Here is a 6,333-nt window from a genome sequence, read left to right as displayed (position 1 = left end):
ACTATATGTATTGCATGTGTTCTTAATGAATTGTCTAATTGTTAGGTAAGTTAGTGTGTTTTGTCTGTGGTTCTCCTTCACAGTCTGAATGTATTGTCTGTGGTTCTTAAAAGTAATCTGAATGTAAATAGTCTGTGGTTCTAAAACAGTCTTTGTATTTCGGTGGTTGTAAGATACATCTACAGGTTTTTTTTATTGTCTGTGATTCCCATATACAGTCTGTATATGTTTTGTTTATGGTTATGATATGGTAAGAGGTATAGGCAGTTGGTATTGTTCTGGAGTCTGGGAACCAGCTTGTATCAGCCGTGATTCTGAGTATTTTGTTTGTTTGGATGTACTGAAACTATTAAAGACTTGACACAGTTGATTAGCTGAAACTTGTTTGTTACTCAAAAGACGTTATCTCATGATTTTGATAATAGTTGGCAATTTTATTATAAGGTGAAATATCAAATCACGAAAGACATAAGCCGACAGAATTTATCTCTTCATATTAGCATTGAGAGAATCAAGTCTTAATTATTCAAAGCAAAAAATATCATGAAGGTACCGGTAGATATTTTTAAAGTTTTGTAGTGAATGGAATCTACACGGTCGTTACTATCTTTTGATAATACACTTTTGTTCACAACAACACACGAACAAATATAAGAACAATGTGGAAAAATTAAAAATAAACCTACAGTCATGCTTTTTAATTTTATTTGCCAAACATTAATATACAGTTTTCATGGAGAAAATATATAGCTAATATGATATCATCATGGGTCTTTATAAGTATATGTGCCATATTCATCATTTTCCTGACCGAAGAGGACATGCTATTAGTTGCTGATAACAACTGGCTATTTTAAAAAAAACCATTTAACCTATGAAATAGAAATGAAGTACGCAAATCAAGAAGTCACAACCATCAGTCGATTTGAAGGGAACATACAGGAGATGCAGTTATTTAAAACCTCCAAGAAGTTGAGCTAAGAGAGGCGATCGATATAAAAGGGACTTACAAACTGAGAAGTCGAAAATAAAGTGACAACATCAGGGATAAAAAAGAAAAAAACCAAATCACAAACACAAACATCAGCATAAAAGCACATAAAGACTTAGCAACACAAACCACACAAAAAATCTTCACTAAACATATCTTTTTCCGTGGGTGGTTTAGAATGATTGAAGAAATACTGATATTTGTTAATACTACATACAAGATACAAGATTTGAAGAAGTTTTCGATATATTTTTCTGTTGGTTTGCATTCAGTTATTCAGTAATAATAGAAATGGACGTAGCATTAACACATTTGTTTGACTAAAAACTACTTTAGCGTCTGTCCGATGTTCAGATTTATAACATATTTTACAATGGAATGAAGAAAATATTTTAATTTCTTAAATGTTTCGATGAATGATGATACTTTATAAACTATAACCCGTTGATCTTAAAGTTGATGTGAAAACACCAGTTAAAATATGATTTACACCTATAATGTTGGACTTTTCAATACCATGTTGAAAAAGTGTTAAGTGCTTTATGGACACTTGATTTAACTGTCGCATAATTGATTAAAAGTTACTCCTCAACTTGGACCAAGTTTGTCTGCTATTTAAAAAATAAGGAAAACAGTCTGAAACAGCGAATAAAATTGAAGCAACATCGGTTATTTTGAAGACAATGCCTTTGTTCATTTTTATCAATGCGACTGAGAGAACAGCCTTTCGTGAAATTGTATATTAACTACTAAAGATTTAACCTTATATTTATAAAATAATTGAGATATTTTATTAACAGTGAATACAGGTTCATTTAAGGATTGCTGTATATGTGTTCAAAGTCCTATAACGCATGTTTCGTGTAAAGTGCCCATTCAGTGTATAATATTTAATTGTTATATAGTTTATTGCTGTTGTGTGTTTTAAGAGACTTGCAATTATAAGTTGTCTTTTATCAAAAGATATGTCCTACTGCATGCATTTTAAATTGTTAATGTTTATAAATCATTTTTATATAAGAAAATGTGGTTTGAGTAAGATAACTAGAAAAAATTACATCCAAGTTTAACCAGATTAAGTGCATACAGATTTTTTTTCAAGTAATGCCAAAACGAATTTGCCTTAAGGTCAAGTTACAGTAAATGGGCTATGTCACAGATTTCAGTAAAATTTGGCATACAACTCTGGCTCGATGAACTTCAACTGAAAATCGAAAAAATATTGCATTTATCTCAATTACCATTTGAAATATTACTGATTGAATTCTTACAAAATGGGTGGACATTTATATAGAAAGCACATGAAATCGGCGAAAACCCTTCTAAAATTTATCTTAAAATCGCCAAATCTCTAATTCTACTCCATAGATTTTTCTTAAAAAACTATATGTTGTTGATACATAAATTTCCGTTATAATGATGCAAAATAAAGATAGGGTCACCGACTTTGTTTTTACGGTATACATCATTCAAAATTGCGTTCTTTGTGAAAAAATCCAACAAAACGTCGAAATAATCGTAACGTTATCGCGTTGCAGGCCGTAAAACGTTGATTTTTGACGTTTTTCACTACCAACAAGGTCACAAATTGATTATTAGACAAAAAACGAAGTCGGTGACCCTATGATTATTTTATATCATTAAAACAGAAATTTATATGTCAACACTATATAGTTTTTTAAGAAAAATCTATGGAGTTGAATTAGAGATTTGGCGATTTTAAGACAAATTTTAGAAGGTTTTTCGCCGATTTTATGTGCTTTCTATACAAATATTCACCCATATTAAAAGAAATCAATCTGCAATTTTTCAGATAATAAAAGACATAAATGTATTATTTTTTCGATTTTCAGTTGTAGTTCAACGAGCCAAGGTTGTATGCAAATTTTTCCCAAAATCTGCGACATAGCCCATTTACTGCTCCTTGACCTTAAAGATAACTACAATTATATTTTGAGCTTGCGTGCCAGTTAATTTCTGGCTTTTCATGGGAATATTACTGTATCTCCAAGTGTAAAGTATACGCTATAACAAATCTGATAAAAAATGAGATGCTAAAAGATTATATGGTTAAGATCATGAGAAAGTTTAATTTATTGAAATATATGGTTTTAGAAAATTAGGTGTAAAATATCATATAAAGTAATATGGTTAAGATTATAAGAAGGTATAAATCATTGTAATGAAGGATTTTTAGAGTTTGTGGATAAAAATTGGCAAGAATTTGTATAAACCGCAAAATCCTTTTCAGTATAAAAATCCTTAACAATGTGTATCTCTCAAATAAACCTATTGCAAAATACGTTCATGCTTCGGCAAAGAAACCCACATACAGTTCTGACCCAAAAATCTACTAGCATATAAATTGCACTACAACATTAAAGAGTAAACATTATGCCAAAAGATTATTACATTTCGGTTAGGAGTTTTGGAGCAGATGGTGATCATTACAGTGAGTAAAATAATGAGCAGATATGATGAAGCGCATGTCCCACAAAAGTAAATACAAAAACAACTTGAAGATAAAGACACAGATAAAGAACTAACGATTTACATTTTGTGGCGGTGCAAACATAAACGATACGATAGTTTGTGCAGATTCACAAATTCTAACCATAATCTTAAATTTTTTATTATATCAAATGTACACAAAGGATTGTAGGTGTTGTTTCTCGAATTCAAGCACATACTGCCTACTGTATAAATGTACATTGATAGATTTCAATTATACCTAAGTAGCTTATAGCTCCTGAAGTCGGTAAACTCCCAAATGTGTACCTTTACAATAAAGGTTGTGGTTATCCTTGTGAAATTGTTTAACATATAATCCCTTATTTTAATGATTTTGTATTATCATTGTGGCATATATCAAACTCATTCGTTCAGTGTATATATTCACGTTTGTGGTAATATGTCCTTTGATTAAGTTAACCCATTTTAATTCATATTTTATAGTGAGGTTTTATATGTTGTGATGTCACACTATCGTTCATTTACGGGTTAAGCTTGGTACCTTGGTATCAAAACATTTAATTCCACTGCATTTGTTTTTTTCGCCTGTCCTAATGAGGTACTTGATGTTCAGTGGTTGTTGTTTGTTGACGTGGTTCATAAGTGTTTCACGTTTTTTTTCATTTAAAAAAGATCGTTTGTGGTCCTGTTTAAATGGTTCACACTAATGATTTTGGGGCCCTATATAGCTTGCTGTTCGGTGTGAGCCAAAACTCTGTGTTGAAGACAGAACTTTGATTTATAAATGTTATAATTGGTTATTTTTACCACTTGTTAATTAGATGGAGAGTTGTCTCATATCACATCTTCTTATATCTATTTATGAAGGATTGTAGATGTTCCTTCTCAAATATCACCACTTACATCCTCCTTATTATAAACAAGAGTGCACACACTGATATATCTTGTCTTCGTTACTAATCATTGGTATTATGTTGATAGTCCTAAGTAAAAAGCTTTATTACAACTGTCACATAAATTTAACATTAATCAAGATAGCTAAACAAAGACCAATGAACCATGAAAATGAGGTCAAGGTCAGATGAACCATGCCAGGCAGACATGTACAGCTAACAATGCTTCCTTACAACAAATATAGTTGACCTATTACTTATAGTTTAAGAAAAATAGACCAAAACACAAAAAGAGAACATTGTGCAATGAACCGTGATATTGAGGTCATGGTCAAATAAAACCTGCGGGACTGACATATAGATCATAATATATTTCCATACACCAAATAAAGTTGACCTTTGGCATATAATATTAGATAAAAAGACCAAAACTTAAAAACTTAACTTTGACCACTGAACCATGAAAATGAGGTCAAGGTCAGATGACTTCTGCCCGCTAGACCTGTACACCTTACAATCATTCCATACAACAAATATAGTAGACCTATTGCATAAAGTATGAGAAATTAGTTATCAAAACAGACCAAAACACAAAACTTAACTATAACCGCTGAACCATAAAAATGAGTTCAAGGTCAGATGAAATCTGCCAGTTGGACATGTACACCTTACAGTCCTTCCATACACCAAATATACTAGCCCTATTGCTTATTATATCTAAGATATGGACTTGACCACCAAAACTTAACCTTGTTCACTGATCCATGAAATGAGGTCGAGGTCAAGTGAAAACTACCTGACAGGCATGAGGACCTTGCAAGGTAAGCACATACCAAATACAGTTATCCTATTATTTATAATAAGAGAGAATTCAACATTACAAAATTTTTTAACTTTTTATTCAAGTGGTCACTGAACCATAAAAATGAGATCAAGGACATTGGACATGTGACTGACGGAAACTTCCTAACATGAGGCATCTATATACAAAGTATGAAGCATACAGGTCTATCACCTTCTAAAATATAAACTTTTAAGAAGTTAGCTAACACCGCCGCCGAATCACTATCCCTATGTCGAGCTTTCTGCAACAAAAGTTGCAGGCTAGACAAAAAAGAAGATATGGTATGATTGCCAATGAGACAACTCTCCACAAGAAACCAAATTGACACAAAAAATTAACAATTAAAGGTCACAGTACGGACTTCAACTATGAGCACAAACCACAGCTTTATAATTTTCCTGGAAATATTTCATATTTCTGTCATTTCTTATATGTCATGCAGTCGGTAAAATACAAAATGTGTATGAAGGATTGTAGATTTTCCCTCTTAAATATCAACACTTGCAGCCTACTGTATAAATGTTCTTGGAAAAATTTCTTCCTTACTAATAAACCTATATATCCCTTACAGTTAGTAAAATATCAAATGTGTATGAAGCATTGTAGATGTCATCGTAGTTCGACATTTGCAGCTACTGAATAAATTTTCATGGAGAATATCATCCATAATAGTGTACCTTTATATACATATCTCCTGCAGTTTGAAAAATACCATAGAACTGTGTATGATCATTGTTGATGTTCCCGCTCAAATATCAATAATACACCCTACTATGTAAGTGTCTTTTGGATATTTCATCCTGACTAAAGTACCTATGTATGTCTTACAGTCGGTAATATATAAAATGTGCATAAAAGATTGTAGATGTTCCCTCCTGAATAATCTGAAAAATTTCGGAAACCAATAACTCTATTTCATGAGTTTAATATACAACCATTTCAAGATATTCCAAGTCTCCCTATCATAAGACTGTTTACAATTTCTTATTATCATCATAGACACAATATTTAGTTCTTGTCAATAAAGTGATGAAGAATTTCATTATATATATAGAAAAGCAATCATATAGCAATTGTTGCTGGAAAATAATCACATTGATATTAAGTAAAAGTAATAATAAAATTTTAGAACT

The sequence above is a fragment of the Mytilus trossulus genome, chromosome 2 (assembly GCF_036588685.1).
Source record: "Mytilus trossulus isolate FHL-02 chromosome 2, PNRI_Mtr1.1.1.hap1, whole genome shotgun sequence".
Classification (NCBI taxonomy): Eukaryota; Metazoa; Mollusca; class Bivalvia; order Mytilida; family Mytilidae; genus Mytilus; species Mytilus trossulus.
This window is presented reverse-complemented; position numbering follows the sequence as displayed.